Source organism: Aotus nancymaae, unplaced genomic scaffold, assembly GCF_030222135.1.
Source record: "Aotus nancymaae isolate 86718 unplaced genomic scaffold, 86718_ANA_hifiasm-v0.15.2.pri h1tg000020l, whole genome shotgun sequence".
Classification (NCBI taxonomy): Eukaryota; Metazoa; Chordata; class Mammalia; order Primates; family Aotidae; genus Aotus; species Aotus nancymaae.
The window spans coordinates 56,594,451-56,611,043 of NW_026988432.1; the positions used below are offsets into that span (position 1 = coordinate 56,594,451).

The 16,593-nt window shown below is 40.4% G+C and overlaps 1 protein-coding gene and 1 pseudogene across 1 annotated transcript in view; both read right to left on the bottom strand.

Annotated features, from left to right (window-relative positions):
• The window catches only part of YES1 (YES proto-oncogene 1, Src family tyrosine kinase), a 102,711-nt gene that overhangs the window by 67,702 nt on the left and 18,416 nt on the right, over positions 1-16,593 (bottom strand). The gene's annotated exons all lie outside the window — the stretch shown is intronic.
• LOC135276176 (U1 spliceosomal RNA) lies at positions 13,372-13,520 on the bottom strand (annotated as a pseudogene).

A 16,593-nucleotide genomic window follows, 5' to 3' on the forward strand; every position in this document is an offset into this window, starting at 1 on the left:
ACCCTAACCCTGTATTCCCTCTAGGAGGAATGGTTTGGTCTTTGATAAGTTAGTGTTCATAATGATCTTACAGAATATAACTAGCACAAATAATGAGAACTGACTGTATACGAATATTGATAGAAAAGATGGCCAAAATTATGTTATTGTTGGGTCAGGCTCACTGGCTCAAACCTGTAATCTCAGCACTTTGGGAGGCCAAGGCAGGTGGATCACCTAAGGTCAGGAGTTCAAGACCAGCTTGGCCAACATGGTGAAACCCTGTCTCTACTAAAAATACAAAAATTAGCTGTGCATGGTGGCACGTGCTTCTAATTCCAGCTACTCCGGAAGCTGAGGCAGGAGAATCGCTTGAACCTAGAAGGCAGAGGGAGGTTGCAGTAAGCTGAGATCATGCCACTGCACTCCAGCTTGGGCAACAGAGTGAGACTCTGTCTCAAAAAAAGAAAAAAAAAATTTTTTTTTTTTTTGTTGAATGATAAATACTGATAAAAAAATTAATGTTTGAATCTATTTTTTAATTGAAGAGTAGAGATTAAAGAGACTGATATTAATCTATAAATCAACATATATCACATTAATTTACTAGTTATCTGCATCACCAAGCTGTGAAGACTTGGTAATGCTTTGGAGTTCAACAACTGATCTAGTCTCGAAATGTCCACATAGGGCATGAATGCTGAGTAACAAGAAAACAACAGCTATATGAGAAAGGCAAGATGCCTGCTATTTCCAGCCAATCCTGATATTTATATTTTGACTCTTCACATCCATTTACATTTTGAATCTCCCAACTATATGAACTTGCCTCCTTTGGGTCTTTGAAGTAAAAAAAGTTAATGTGCCGGCCGGGCGCGGTGGCTCACGCCTATAATTCCAGCACTTTGGGAGGCCGAGGCAGGTGGATCATGAGGTCAAGAGATCGAGACCATCCTGGTCAACAAGGTGAAACCCTGTCTCTACTAAAAATACAAAAATCAGCTGGGCATGGTGGCACACGCCTATAGTCCCAGCTACTTGGGAGGCTGAGGCAGGAGAATTGCTTGAACCCAGGAGGGCGGAGGTTGCGGTGAGCCGAGGTCACACCATTGCACTCCAGCCTGGGTAACAAGAGCGAAACTCCGTCTCAAAAAAAAAAAAAAATAGTTAATGTGGAAATAGCATGAATGCTTTCATTCTAGTTCAATACAGCTGTTATATTAAAAAGAGATATAAAGTTTTTGATTTAAAAAAGTTGATGTTTCCTTTTTTTTTTTTTTAAAAGATGGGGTTTCACCATAATGGTCAGGCTGGTTTCCAACTCTTGACCTCAGGTGATCCACCCGCCTCAGCCTCCCAAAGAGCCACCGCGCCCAGCTCCTTTGTTTCTCTTTTTTTTTTGAGACAGAGTTTTGATGTTGTTGCCTGGGCTAGATGCAATGGCACGATCTTGGCTCACTGCAACCTCCACCTCCCAGCTTGAAGTGATTTTCCTGTCTCAGACTCCTGAGTAGCTGGGATTACAGGTATGTGCCACCAGGCCTGGCTAATTTTGTATTTTAAGTAGAGAGGGGGTTTCTCCATGTTGGTCAGGCTGGTCTCGAACTCCAGACCTCTGGTGATCTGCCTGCCTCAGCCTCCCAAAGTTCTAGGATTACAGGTGTGAGCCACTGTATCTGGCTGATGTTTCCTTTCTTTCTACTTTCATATTACATGGGGAGCCTTTTAGCATGTGCTACAAATGATCATTTATATTCAACTTTTCATTCCTTAGGATGACCTAAAAATTAAAGCAAGAACTTCATATTTCTGAGATATTGCTTACTTCTGTCTATACTATTTCAACCCTAAAATCATTGTTTAAAATATGTACATAACTATGTGTATATATAAGTTAAAAATTTATAAGTTTTAATAAAAATAAAACCTTTTGGTTTTCAAAGTTTAGTATATACAGGTATGGAAGTTTCCACCTAAAAAGGCACAAATATTCCGTGGAAAACTATTTTAGAATGCAACAATGTTAAGAATTTTTGTAATCCTGATACTACTTTGTGCTCTTAAAACAGTATTAGGGCTGAGCGCAGTGGCTCACGCCTGTAATCCCAGCACTTTGGGAGGCTGAGGCAGACAGATCACTTGAGGCCAGGAGTTTGAGACCGGCCTGGCAAACTTGGTGAAACCCTGTCTCTACTAAAAATGTATTTTTAAAAATTAGCCAGGCCTGGTGGTGTGTGCCTGTAGTCCCAGTTACTTGAGAGGCTGAGACACAAGAATCGCTTGGACCCAGGAAGTGGAGGTTGCAGTGAACCGAGATCTCTCCACTGCACTCCAGCCTGGGTGACAGAGTGAAAGACTGTCTCAAACAAACAAAAACAGTATGAGAAGTATTTGCTTGCTCAGAGCATGTAAAAAAGTTTGTTGAACTGAATCATATAAAGATTATCATATTATGGTCCCCATTTTATAACATTATTAGTTTTGAGAATGGATAAATTCCATGAAATTACCTATAAATGCTTTAGTTGCTTCTGACTAGAAACAATTTTTTCATTGTTGCTTAGCATTCACTGAGAACTAATAACAGAATATATGCTTAAAACCTAAGGAAATGCTACATAAGCTGTTTTTTCCAAGTTTTCTTAAGTGAGATGACTATATTAAAATATTCATGACACAATACACTTAAGTCAAATAGAGAACAAAGCCCGCAATTATAAAATTACAACTTTGCTAGCTGGGCGCGGTGGCTTACACCTGTAATCCCAGCACTTTGGGAGGCTGAGGCAGGTGTATCACGAGGTCAGAAGTTCGAGACCAGCCTGACCAACAACGTGAAACCCCATCTCTACTAAAAATAGAAAAATTAGCCAGGCACCAGCTACTCAGGAAGCTGAGGCAGGAGAATTGCTTGAACCCGGGAGGCAGAGGTTGCTGTGAGCTGAGATTGCGCCACTGCACTCTAGTCTGGGTAACAGAGAGACTGTCTCAAAATAAATAAATAAATAATAAAAAACAACTTTACTAGGCATCATGGCTCATGAATGTAATCCCAACACTTGGGGAGACTGAAGAGGGAGGATGGCTTGAGCCCAGGAGTTCAAGATTAGCCCGGGCAACATAGGGAGACCCTGTCTCAACAAAAAATTTAAAAATCAGCCCAGTGTGGTAGTGCATGTCTGTTGTCCCTGCTACTTGAGAGGCAGAGGTAGGAGGATCACTTGGGAGGTCAAGGCTGCAATGACCCATGACTATGCCACTGCACTTCAGGCTGCACAAAAGAGCAAGACCCTGTCACAAAACAACAAGAAAAAAAAAACAAAAATGAAAAGCCCCAAAAAAACAACAAAAAAACCAACAACTTTCTTTATCAGTAAACTACAGCAAAGGTTGTATTCAGAGCAAAGTTCACAGCCTTACACACATTATTACTAAAAAGGAAATAATATAAACAAAATGAATTGAGGAATTTGGGAAATTCTAGGAAGAAACAAAATTAGGGAAATTTACAATCTAAAAAAAATTAAATGACCAGGTGTGATGGCTCAAGCCTGTAATGCCAGCACTTTGGGAGGCTGAGGCAGGCAGATCATCTGCAGTCAGAAGTTCTAGAACAACCTGACCAACGTGGTGAAACTCCATCTCTACCAAATACAAAAAATTAGCTGGGTGGCACCTGCCTGTAATCCCAGCTACTGGGGAGGCTGAGACAGAAGAATTGCTTGAACCAGGGAGATGGAGGTTGCAGGGAGCCAAGATTGTGCCACTGCACTCCAGCCTGGGCAAGAAGAGAAACTCTGTCTCATAAAAATAAATAAAAGGCCTGGGCGCGGTGGCTCACGTCTATAATCCCAGCACTTTGGGAGGCCGAGGTGGGTGGATCACGAGGTCAAGAGATCGAGACCATCCTGGTCAACATGGTGAAAGCCCGTCTCTACTAAAAATACAAAAATTAGCTGGGCATGGTGGCGCATGCTTGTAGTCCCAACTACTCAGGAGGCTAAGGCAGAATTGCTTGAACCCAGGAGGCGCAGGTTGCAGTGAGCCGAGATCGCACCATTGCACTCCAGCCTGGGTAACAAGAGCGAAACTCCATCTCAAAAAAAAGAAAATAAATAAATAAAAAAAAATAAAATAAACAAAAGAAACTCCGCAGGCACAGTGGCTCATTCCTGTAATCCCAGCACTTTGGGAAGCCTAGGTGGTTGGATCACCTGAGGTAGGAGTTTGAGACGAGTCTGGCCAACGTGGTGAAAACCTGTCTCTACTAAAAATACAAAAATTAGCCAGGCATGGTGGCCCATGCCTGTAATCCCAGCAACCTGGGAAAGGCTGATGCAGAAGAATTGCTTGAACCCGGGAGGCAGAGGATGCAGTCAGCTGAGACTGTGTCACTGAACTCCAGCCTGGGCAACAAGAATGAAACTCTGTCTCAGGTGGGGGGAAAAAAAGGAAACCTCCCAAAAGAATTTTTATTTCTAAATCATACCGAGATTTCTTTCTCTTGTTTCTAATTCATTGCCTTTTAATTTTCTCTTATTATAACAAAAAAATCCAGTATGATATTTACAAATAAACATCAATGAAACAGATAAATCACTAGATTTCATCATAATCAAGAAACAAAAAGGGCTGGGCACAGTGGCTCATGCCTGTAATTCCAGCACTTTGGGAGGCCAAGGTTGGATAGATCACGTGAAGTCAGGAGTTTGAGACCAGCCTGACCAACATGGAGAACCTCATCTCTACTGAAAATATAAAAATGAGCCGGGCATGGTGGTGCATGCAGGTAATCCCACCTACTCAGGAGGCTGAGGCAGAAGAATCGCTTGAACCTTGGAGGCAGAGGTTGCGGTGAGTCGAGATGGCACCACTGCACTCCAGCCTGGACAACGAGAGTGAGACTCCGTCTCAAAAAGAAAAAAAAAGAAAGAAACAAACGAAAAGGGAGAGTACACAGTATTAGGTATGAGAAGAGAGCCACAGATGATTTGAAAAGAAAGTGATAACTTTGTATAATTCCTGCCAATAAAGTTTTCAGAACTAGATGAAATGGCTAACCAGGCAAATAAAAATAACTCAGTTAAAAGATAGGAGACCTAAATAAAGCAATAACCATTAAAACAGTTTAAATCTTCTTTAAAAAAACTATCAGAAAAGCACAAACATCATATATTTCCTGAGTATTACGGGATGCTTTCTTGGTTGTAGTAACCTTCTAACAGACATTCAGGGTTATCAAAAGAGCTCCTTCCCAACTGTTTCTCAGAAATTCTCTATATTCATTCATTAATTCAAAAAAATTTTTTTTGAAAGTCTAGGCTGGGTGCAGTGGCTCGCGCCTGTAATCCCAGCATTTATGGAGGCCAAGGTAAGTGGATCACCTGAGGTCAGGAGTTCAAGACCAGTCTGGCCAACATGGTGAAACCTCCATCTCTACTAAAAATACAAAAATTAGCCAGGTGTGGTAGTACTCGCTTGTAATCTCAGCTACTCCAGAGGTTGAGGCAGGAGAACTGCTTGAGCCCAGGAGGAGGAGGTTACAGTGAGCTGAGATTGTGCCATTGCACTCCAGCCTGGGCGACAAGAGGGAAATTAAAATAAATAAATAAATAAGTCTAGAAAGTAGAGATGTGACAGTGAACAAAACAAGGTTCCAGGCATCATGCAGCTTGCATTCTTATTAGGAATAGTAACAGTTAACATTAGGTGGTTGCTACGTGCTAAATATTATCCTAAGTACTCTTGTGTACACTTACCCATTTAATCCTTATAACTACCACCCTTTCAGTTAAGGACTATTTTCACTCACCCCTTAGAGATGAGGAAACTAAGGCACAGAGATTAGGTAACTAGTCTAAGGTCAAAGATACTCTCAGGCAGTTTGGCTCCAGAATGGTACTGTTCAATAGAAATATAATACAAACCACAAATATAAGCCACATATGCAATTTTAAATTTTCTAGTAGCCAGATTTAAATAGAACAGATATTAATTTTAATATCTTATTAAACCTAATATATCAAAAATGTTATCAACCTGCAATTAACATTTAATAGTTGAAATATTATCTAGATTCTTTTTACTTATTAAAATCTAGTGTGTATTGGGCCGGGCACAGTGGCTCATGCCTGTAATCCTAGCACTTTGGGAGGCCAAGGCAGGTGGATCACTTAGGTCAGGAGTTTGAGATCAGCCTGGCCAACATGGTGAAACCCCATCTCTACTAAAAATACAGAAATTAGCAGGAGGTGTTGACATGCATCTGTGAGCCCAGCCACCTGGGAGGCTGAGACAGGAGAATTGCTTGAACCTAGGAAGCAGAGGCTGCAGTGAACTGAGATAGTGCCATTGCACTCCAGTCTGGGTGACAAGAGCAAAACACTGTCTCAAAAAAAAAAAAATCCGGTGTGTATTCTACACTTACAGTACATCTCAATTTGGACTAGCCACATTTCAAGTGCTCATCTATTACAATGGACAGTGTTCATAACTACTATTCTAGGCTTTTCTACTAAAGAAAAAATAGTGTATTCTCAGGAGGTAAGAATGGTTTCATTTTAGGGTCTATTAATAACATTAATTCATCATATTAAAAAATAAGAAAGTGTAGCCAAGTGTGGTGGCACGTGCCTATAATCCCAGATACTCTGGAGGCTGAGGCAGGAGAATCACCTGAACCTGGGAGGCAGAGGGTGCAGTGAGCTGAGATCATGCCACTGTACTCCAGCCTGGATAACAGAGTGAGACTTCATCTCAAAAAAAATAAATAAATAAGGATCATTTACATTGATCATTTTGGGTTCAGGTTAAAAAAAAAAGAAAGACGTCAGGTGCAGTTGCACACACCTGTAGTCCCAGCTACTCAGGAGGCTGAGGCAGGAGGACACTTGAGGCCAGTCTCAGCAGCATAGTGAGACCCATCTCTTTTAAAGAGGGTGGGGGGGAAGGGAAGGGAGGCGGGGGAAAAAAGAGACAAAGAGAGAGAGAGAGAAAAAGAGGCCAGGTACAGTGGCTCAAACCTGTAATCTCAGCACTTTGGAAGGTTGAGAAGGGAGGATTGCTTGAGGCCAGGAGTTCAATATCAGCCTGGGCAATACAGTGAGACCCTGTCTCTATTTTTAAAAAGAAAAAGCAGAAAAGCTATTTATTTCAATAAAAGCCAAGGGAAAAAAGGTTAAATCACATCCACCCCTCCTTTTTAATAAAATAACTCTTATGAACTAGAAATAGAAGAATCCTTCTATGATATTATATATCTATAGCTAAAATTCAAGTCAACTCTGGCATTACAGCTTAATGGCAAACCTGAGAAACAGTCTTATTAAGGTTCGTTATAATTATTTGAGATGAGGTTTCACTCTGTCACCTAAAGTGCAGTGGCATGAGCATAGTTCACTACAGCCTCAAACTCCTAGTCTTAAGCAATCCTCCCATCTCAGCTTCCTGAGTAGCTAGGGCTACAGGCATGTGCCACCACACTCAGCTAATTTTTTAATTTTTTGCAGAAGTGGGGTCTCAACTAAATTCCTCAGGCTGGTCTCAAACTCCTGGGCTCAAGAGTGTGAAATTCCCCCTGTATTGGGGATCATATATAGCCATGTAGCCCTTGGGGCTCAAGTTAGGGAAAAATTTGATCCTCCCACCTCAGTCTTCCAAAGCTCTGGGATTAAAGGTGTGAGCCACTGTGTCTGACCTGCATGATCCCTTATACAAACAGCGTAGGAGAATTAACTGAAAAGCTATCAGACGCAGACTTCTATAGAGCAGTTACAAAAATATATTGAGAAATAAGTAGCTTTTTAATATACCAAAAGTAGTTATAAAGTAGTACTCAGTAAATGATGGAGATCTATCAAAAGTACATAGAAACTAGCTTCAAGAGGCTCTTGCTGACCAAATAAAGAATTTGAGCATCAAAAAATAATGGTGACACTAACAGATTACAACTAGTTGACTAACATAGTCCATAAGTCACTCTGATAATAAATAAATGAGGTCAGGAAGGTTCTCTCTTAAAGAATCCCAACTAATAAACTGGGAATATGAGAGCTAGAAAAGTATTATTTTACAACTCTTACTGCAATAATTAATTCAGCCAAGGAATCATCAATGAAAGTGAAAACTGTTTCCCTACCTATAATTTGTTTAAAAAGAGAGAAATGTTAATTTTACAGTGAAGAAACCTGACAGACATCACTTAACTAAGTAATCAAAGTTAATATTGCCAATAGTAGGACTAACACAGCATGCCTCCTGATGTGTTGTACTCTGAAGAACATAATAGCCTTTAAGTGGTACTCTCACATCAAATCATAATCTAAACTGAATCATGAGGAAACAGCAAACAAATCCTCATTGATATATACTATACAAAACCAGTAGTCTAATTTTTAAAAAATATCAGTGTCGGTCAAGCACGGTGGCTCATGCCTGTAATCCCAGCACTTTGGGAAGCTGAGTTGGGCAAATCACGAGGTCAGGAGATCGAGACCATCCTGGCCAATATGGTGAAACCCCGTCTCTACTAAAAATACTAAAAAATTAGCTGGGCGTGGTGGCACACACCTGTAGTCCCAGCTACTCGGGAGGCTGAAGGAGGAGAACTGCTTGAACCCAGAAGGTAGAGATTACAGTGAGCTAACGCCACTGTACCACACCCTGGGCGACAGTGCAAGACTCCATATCAAAAAATATACATATACAAAAATTAGCTGGGCATGATGGCACATGCCTGTAATCCCAGCTACTTGGGAGGCTGAGGCACGAGAATGCCTTGAATCGGTGAGGTGAAGTTTGCAGTGAGTTGAGATCATGCCACTGCACTCCAGACTAGGTGACAGAGGTAGACTCTGTCTCAAAAAAAAAAAAAATCAATATCATGAAAGATAAACACTGAAGAACTGTTCAGATTAAAGGAGACTAAAGAAACATGACAAATAAGTGCAACACATATCTCTAGATTAGATTTTGGGTTTTTGTTATAAAAGACAACTGGAAAAATGTATGGACTACTGTATTAGTTTCCTCATCACCTTTCCTTTATCATTCCCCCACTAGGGCTGCTGCAGAAAAAAATGGCTTAAAACAACAAATTTACTATCTCATAGTTCTGGAGGCAGAATGTCCAAAATTAAGGTGTCAGCAAGGCTATGCTCCTCCTGAAACTCTGGATACAATTCCTCCTTGCCTTCTTCTAGCTTCTGATGGTAGCTGGCAATCCGTCCTGCTCCTGGCTTACAGCTGCATCACACCAATCTCTGCCTCTGTTGTCACAAGGCATTCTCTTTGGGTGTCTGTCTTCACATGTGGAGTGTTTTTTGTTTTTTGTTTTTTTTTGAGACAGAGTCTCACTCTGTTGCCCAGGCTAGAGTGCAGGGCGCACAGGGTCTCTGCTCAGTGTAACCTCCACCTCCCAGGTTCAAGCCATTCTCATGCTTCAGCCTCCTGAGTAGCTGGTATTACAGGTGTGTGCCACAATGCCCAGCTAATTTTTGTATTTTTAGTAGAGACGAGGTTTCACCATGTTGGTCAGGCTAGTTTCGAACACCTGAACTCAAGTAATCCACCCACCTCGGCCTCACACTCACAAAGTGCTGGGATTACAGGCGTGAGCCACAACACCTGGCACACATGTGTTTTTCCTCTTATAAGGACACCACTCATATTGGATTAGAGTCAACCCTAATTTAGAATAACTTCAATGTAACTTAATTGTACCACAAAGATGCTATTTTCAAATAAGTTCCCATTCACAGCTACTGAGGGTTAGGACCCTTTTGGGGAACATAATTCAATCCAGAACTGGAAATTAGGTAACTGCAGTGATGTTGAACTTCTCGAATTCAGTAACTGCACTGCAGTTGTATATGAAAATATCCTTGCTTTAGGAAATACATATTGAAATATTTAAGGGTACTGAGACATGATGTTTGCAATTAACTCTCAAATGGTGGTGGTGGGGACACGCATACACACATACCCAAGGAGGGAACCATAAAGGAAATGTGACAAAATGTTAACAACTGGTAAATCTAGGTGGAGGGTATCCAGGAGGTCTTTGTGCTACTCTTACAATTCTTCTGTAATTTTGAAATTATTTCTAAATAAACCTGCAGCATTATTTACAATAGCAAAGACTTGGAACCAACCCAAATGCCCATCAACGACAGACTAGTTAAAGAAAATGTGGCACATATACACCATGGAATACTATGCAGCCATAAAAAAAGAATGAGTTCATGTCCTTTGCGGGGACATGGATGAAGCTGAAAGCAATCATCCTAAGCAAACTAACACAGGAGCGGAAAACCAAATACTGAATGTTCACACTCATAAGTGGGTGCTGAACAATGAGAACACATGGACACAGGAAGGGAAACATCATGTACCAGGGTCGCTGGGGGGTGGGGGGAAAGGGGAAGGAGAGCATTAGGACAAATACCTAATGCACGCAGGGCTTAAAACCTAGATGACGGGTTGACAGGTGCAGCAAACCACCACGGCAGATGTATACCTATGTAACAAATCTGCACTTTCAGCACACATATCCCAGAACTTAAAGTAAAGTTAGAACAAAAACAGAAACAAAAAAACAGCTGGGCGAGGTGGCTCACACCTGCAGTCCCAGCACTTTGGGAGGCCGAGGCGGGTGAATTATGAGGTCAGGAGTTCAAGACCAGTCTGACCAACATGGTCAAACCCCATCTCTACTAAAAATACAAAAATTAGTTGGGCATGGCGTGGGCGTCTGTAATCCCAGCTACTCAGGAGGCTGAGGCAGGAGAATCGCTTGCACCCAGGAGGTGGAGGTTGCAGTGAGCCAAGGTCGTGCCATTGCACTCCAGCCTGAGTGACAGAGTGAGACTCCATCTCAAAACACACACACACAAATAATACCTATGAGTAAGTAAAACAAATGTTCAGAGTCTATATAAGAAAATAAAATTGGGCCTGGGCGTGGTGGCTCATGCCTGTAATCTCAGCACTTTGGGAGGCTGAGGCGGACAGATCACCTGAGGTCAGGAGTTCAAGACCAGCCTGGCCAACATGGTGAAACTCTGTCTTTTTTTTTTTTTAATTTTTAAAATATAAAAAAAAGAAAAAAAGAAAATTGGGATATAAAAGACAATCTCAAAAACTAAACACATCATTTATTTTTAGAAGATACATTATAAAGATGCCCATCCTTCCTATATAAATCTAAGTAACATTAAATCAAAATCGCAATGAAGTTCATATGAAAAAGTGAATGCATATGAATAGCTGAGGAAGTTTTGAAAAGGAAAACAGGAAATTTGTCCTTCTAGGAATCACAACCTCATGGTTAAGAGTACAGGCTCTGGAGTTCCTTGTAATCTGAGTAAATTTAACCTCGTGAAGACCATTTCTTTATGTGTTAAAATAAAGATATCAAGAATACCTAATTCTTGACGGTTTTGTGAGAAATGAGTTAGCTAAATATGTTAAAGTATTTATAAGAGGGACTGTCACACAGTCAATTATCAATATACATTAGTTGCTGTTGTTAACATGGCTATAATCAGCAGCATCAAGCTATGTGGTATTGGCATAGAAATAAACAATCTAATCCATCAAAAATAAAGAGAGCGCAGAAACAGGCCCAAGAGTAAAAAGAATTTATAAATGCTAAAAGGTGGCATTTTGAACCAGTGTGAAGATAGATTTAATAACTAGCACTAGTGAGGTATATCATCTGAGGGGAAAAAAAGAATTCTTACCTCACAACATACATAAAATCCAGAGTAAAGAGCTAAATGACTTTGTAAGATAAAAAAAAACCTTCTAAGTAGAATTTTTTTTTTTTTGGAGACAGAGTTGCTCTTGTTACCCAGGCTGGAGTGCAATGGCGCGATCTCGGCTCACCGCAACCTCCGCCTCCTGGGTTCAGGCAATTCTCCTGCCTCAGCATCTTGAATGGCTGGGATTACAGGCACGCGCCACCATGCCCAGCTAATTTTTTGTATTTTTAGTACAGACGGGGTTTCACCATGTTGACTAGGATGGTCTCGATCTGTTGACCTCGTGATCCACCCGCCTCGGCATCCCAAAGTGCTGGGATTACAGGGTAAGCCACCGCACCCGGCCCCCTAAGTAGAATTTTTAACATTATCTTCAAGTGGAGAAAATATTCTTGAAACACAAATTCCAAAAGTTATAAAAGGAACATTATGCACAGGCATGGAAAAAAGTCTTTGTAACACAAAGACAAAGAAAGAATTAACATCTATAATATATTGAAGAGTCCCTAAAAATCTATAAGAAAAAGACAAATATCTCAATAGCAAAACTGGCAAAAGTTATGAGCAAGCAGTTCACCACAAGAAGAGATGTATATAGCCTTCAACTGAAAAAGCAAATTAAAATAATTTTAAGATATCTTCATATATATAACAAAAATAAAATGATGTTCAGTCAGTCCCCCTAAAGACACTGGTAAAATATAAAAAAAGCTTTAAACCCACTAATATCCCCAGCTCTGTTTATCACCAAAAAGAAAATGCAACACCTATCATGCCATTAGAAAACTTTATCATGGAAAGAGTAAAAAAAACAAAAACAAAACACAGGTAGAAAAGCAATCACTTAACCATACTGTTAGAAGGAAACTAAGCTTATCAGGTCTGACCATTTACCAACACAAGAAAGTATCACTGACAATGACCTATATGCAGCATTTACTCAAACTCATAAAGCACTACTAAACAACTGTTAAAAATTACTTCTTGGCCGGGCGCGGTGGCTCAAGCCTGTAATCCCAGCACTTTGGGAGGCCGAGGCGGGTGGATCACAAGGTCAACAGATCGAGACCATCCTGTTCAACATGGTGAAACCCCGTCTCTACTAATAGAAAAAATTAGCTGGGCATGGTGGCACGTGCCTGTAATCCCAGCTACTCAGGAGGCTGAGGCAGGAGAATTGCCTGAACCCAGGAGGCAGAGGTTGCGGTGAGCCAAGATCGCGCCATTGCACTCCAGCCTGGGTAATGAGTGAAACTCCGTCTCAAAAAAAAAAAAAAAATTACATCTTTACAGTCTTCCAATTGCTTATAAATGAAAACAAACATCTATTTAACAAACTTTTAAAAAATTTTGTCAGGAATCAAAGGCAACTTTCAGTGTCTTCATTTATTAACATTCACCTTTTAAGGCATCATCTAATCATTTTTCTGGGATATCTACCTGTCTCCATGATTTCTCTCTTACTGGCAGGACCCTGGAAGTATCAGAAATGTCTTTCAGAACCTTCGGATATAATTCTTTTAGATCTAGAGACTTGAAATCATTTAAAGCTAGATGACTCTTACTATTTTCTTATTATTTGTTTTTAATATCATAAACTTCACACTATGATCTCTTACTTGACAAATGACAGGGGAAACCACAAACATAGTCCCTCACTACTACAAATTCTGCATTTGGGGAAATCACAAGGGTCAACACAACCAGAGTGCAATGGATGAGCCTCACACCCTGGGAACCACCTTCATGGTCATGGTATATCCCCTGCCAGATAAGTATATTATCTATTTTCTTTTTGTTTGTTCTAGTTTTTCTAATTTAAAGAGCAACTTCTTGTTACAGAAGTGAGCAGATTAAAAGGAAATATACTAGGTGTTCTGTGTCACCTATTATGTCAAGTTTCCTGAGCTGTAGATTCATGACTTTGTACTCTAGCTATAAGTTTATCTCTAAGAATCATCAATATTGTTTTTCCTTTTCTTTAACATCAGTCTTTGTAAAAATACTATTCATCCTCTGACAACATCCTAAGAGGTTCACGACCCTCTCTTCTACTTGACATGTGTTATGAGTTCCTCCTTCTGACTTACAGTTTATGCATTAAAACAAAAAAACAAAACAAAACAAAACAAAACAAAAACTAAGACCCAGTTGGAGTGACTGATGGGGTGGGGTAGGGGAAAAGGGGAGATGGTGAGAAGATGCTCTGGGGGTGTGGCTTTAGCTCCACCCTAATTTCTACCTGCTACTACCCTCACCAAATTCTTTGATAAGGCTAGTTAGTATCTTTTCTCAATCACTAGAAGTGCTATGTAAATGGACATATAATACCTATAATGCCTGTTCTACTCTGCCCGCCCTCCCTCCCACCACTGTGCTTCCTAACCTTTCATATAAGTAGTTTGGGGCATTTTAAGACTTTTCACTCCTTCAGGGGGTACACTGTGCATTAGAATCATAAGCCTCATTCTTAGTGGTTTTCCAATGTTTCCTAAAATCTAACACACACATCTTCAAATCCAGAACTGTCTTTCCTGCTACTTTTCATATAAACCCAAGATGACATGGCTCCTATCTCCAAAGGTTCTTTCTAGGATTTGCATATCACTAGCTTTTTTTTCTACTGATCCTAATTAAGTTCAAAATAGCAAATATCTTCATAGATTTACAACCTCAAATATAAAATTAAATTAGTCAGATGCTCTAAGAAACACATTTCTAGAAGGTGTTGGACTAACCAGTTGCTTTATACCAATATTGTAGCCTGAATTAAGATACCATCGATACCCATACCTTTCAAATATTCTAACCACATTTGTACAACCAAATAGTATTTTCCATACAGATGTCTAACTTGTGTTAACTACTGTACTTTCCATTCCCTTCTGTGACAGAGATAACTACTTGTTCTCCTAAAATTCATTCTCCCCTTCTATGTATGGCATGCAGTCGTCACTGGGAGGTGGTTGACCTGCCAGGAACTATGTTTTTCCAGCTCTCCTTACACTCAGATAAATCCATATGACTTGTTATGTTAATGTAACATAAGAGGAAATGATGTGCACCAGAGTTTTAAAAAGTATGGTTGCGAGGCTGGGCACAGTGGCTCACGCCTGTAATCCCAGCACTCTGGGAGGCTGAGGCAGGCAGATCACTTGTGGTCAGGAGTTCAAGACCAGCTTGCCCAACATGGTGAAACCCCACCTCTACTAAAAATACAAAAAGAAGCCAGGCAAGGTGGTGCATGCCTGTAATCCCAGTGACTCAGGAGGCTGAGGCAGGAGAATCGCTTGAACTTAGGAGGTGGAGGCAGCAGTGAGTTGTGATTGTGCCACTGCACTCCAGCCTGGGCAGCAGAGCGAGATCACCTCTCAAAAAAAAAAAAAAGAAAGAAAAGAAAGAAATTTTAAAATAAAAATTAAAATAAAAAAATTAGCTGGGCGTGGTAGCGTACACCTGTAATCCCAGCTACCTGGGAGGCTTTGGTGGAAGGCTTGCTTGAACTCAGGAGGCAGAGGTTGCAGTGAGCAGAGATCATGCCACTGCAGTCCAGCCTGGGCTACAGAGAGAAACTCTGTCTCAAAACACACACACACACATACACAACAAACAAAAAAATGAAGGATGGTTGCTGGACATATATTTATGGAATATAAGATAAAGAAACAAAATTCCCTTATTGTTAAGTGGCTAGCTATGCTTAGGTTAAGTACTGCTCCTTAACATTTACAAGCTATTAAACTGAATCAAACCTTAAGTTTCTCCATCACACTCAAGTAGAATGCTTATTTGAAATTCATCCTGAGCATTAATGATACTATTTTAGCACAAGTCTGCCACTTCAAGAGAGTCTCAAGAGTGTCTTGAGTAAAAAACATCTGTGGTTACCACACGAACTTTAAGTGAAGAACTACTTGTTATTTCTTTCTCTCATGCCCATGATAGGCAGACAATGCCAGCTGACTGCTGCATGTTCCTACAATAAAAAATATTTAACAAAGTGTGTATACATTATTATTCTATCTGCTTGGAACAACTTTAGTAACCAAAACGAAGATCCCTTTCTTCCAGAGCTTACATTCCAGTGGCAGCCATTCCAGTCATTTGGAGTTGGTACAATGGCAGTTCAAAGGCTATCTGTCAACCTTTATGTAAAGACTTAACAAACATGGGCAAAATAAACTGTTAGAGTTAACATGTGAAGGAGTTGTACTATAGATATTCTTTGTAGGATAATAATGCTACAAAAATTAAGCTAGTATTCCCACTAGAAAACAATGTTCCAGCTTATTAGGGAGGACAAAGCATACATTCTTGGATACAATTAGAGAAATAAAAGCCAAAGAAGAAAAGCCTACTAAGATGGTGAAGGAAATTATTGTTAATGTAAGAACTTGACAAAGTGGCAAAAGAGTGGCAAATAAAATTTTCATTGGTAGCTTTAGATGAGACTCTTCTTCTAGACAGTGAAGTTCATACAACAACATTTACAGGGCCAGAGGTGATGGCTCATGCCTATAATCTTATCACTCTGGGAGGCCAAAGTCAGTGGGATCACTTGAGCTCATGAGTTTGAGACCAGCCTGGGTACCACAGAAAGACCCCGTCGCTGGAAAAAATAAAAATAAAATTAGCCAGGTATACCGTGGTGCACATGTGTGGTCCCAGTTACTGGAGAGATTAAGGTAAGAGGATCACTTGAGTCCAGGAAGATGAAGCTGCAGTGAGTGGTGATTATGACACTGAACTCCAGCCTTGGAGACTGAGTGACATCCTGTCTCAAAAAAATGATTTATAGGAACAAACTAGCATGGAAGACTGTAAGAATGAGGAACAAGACAGTATGGAAGAA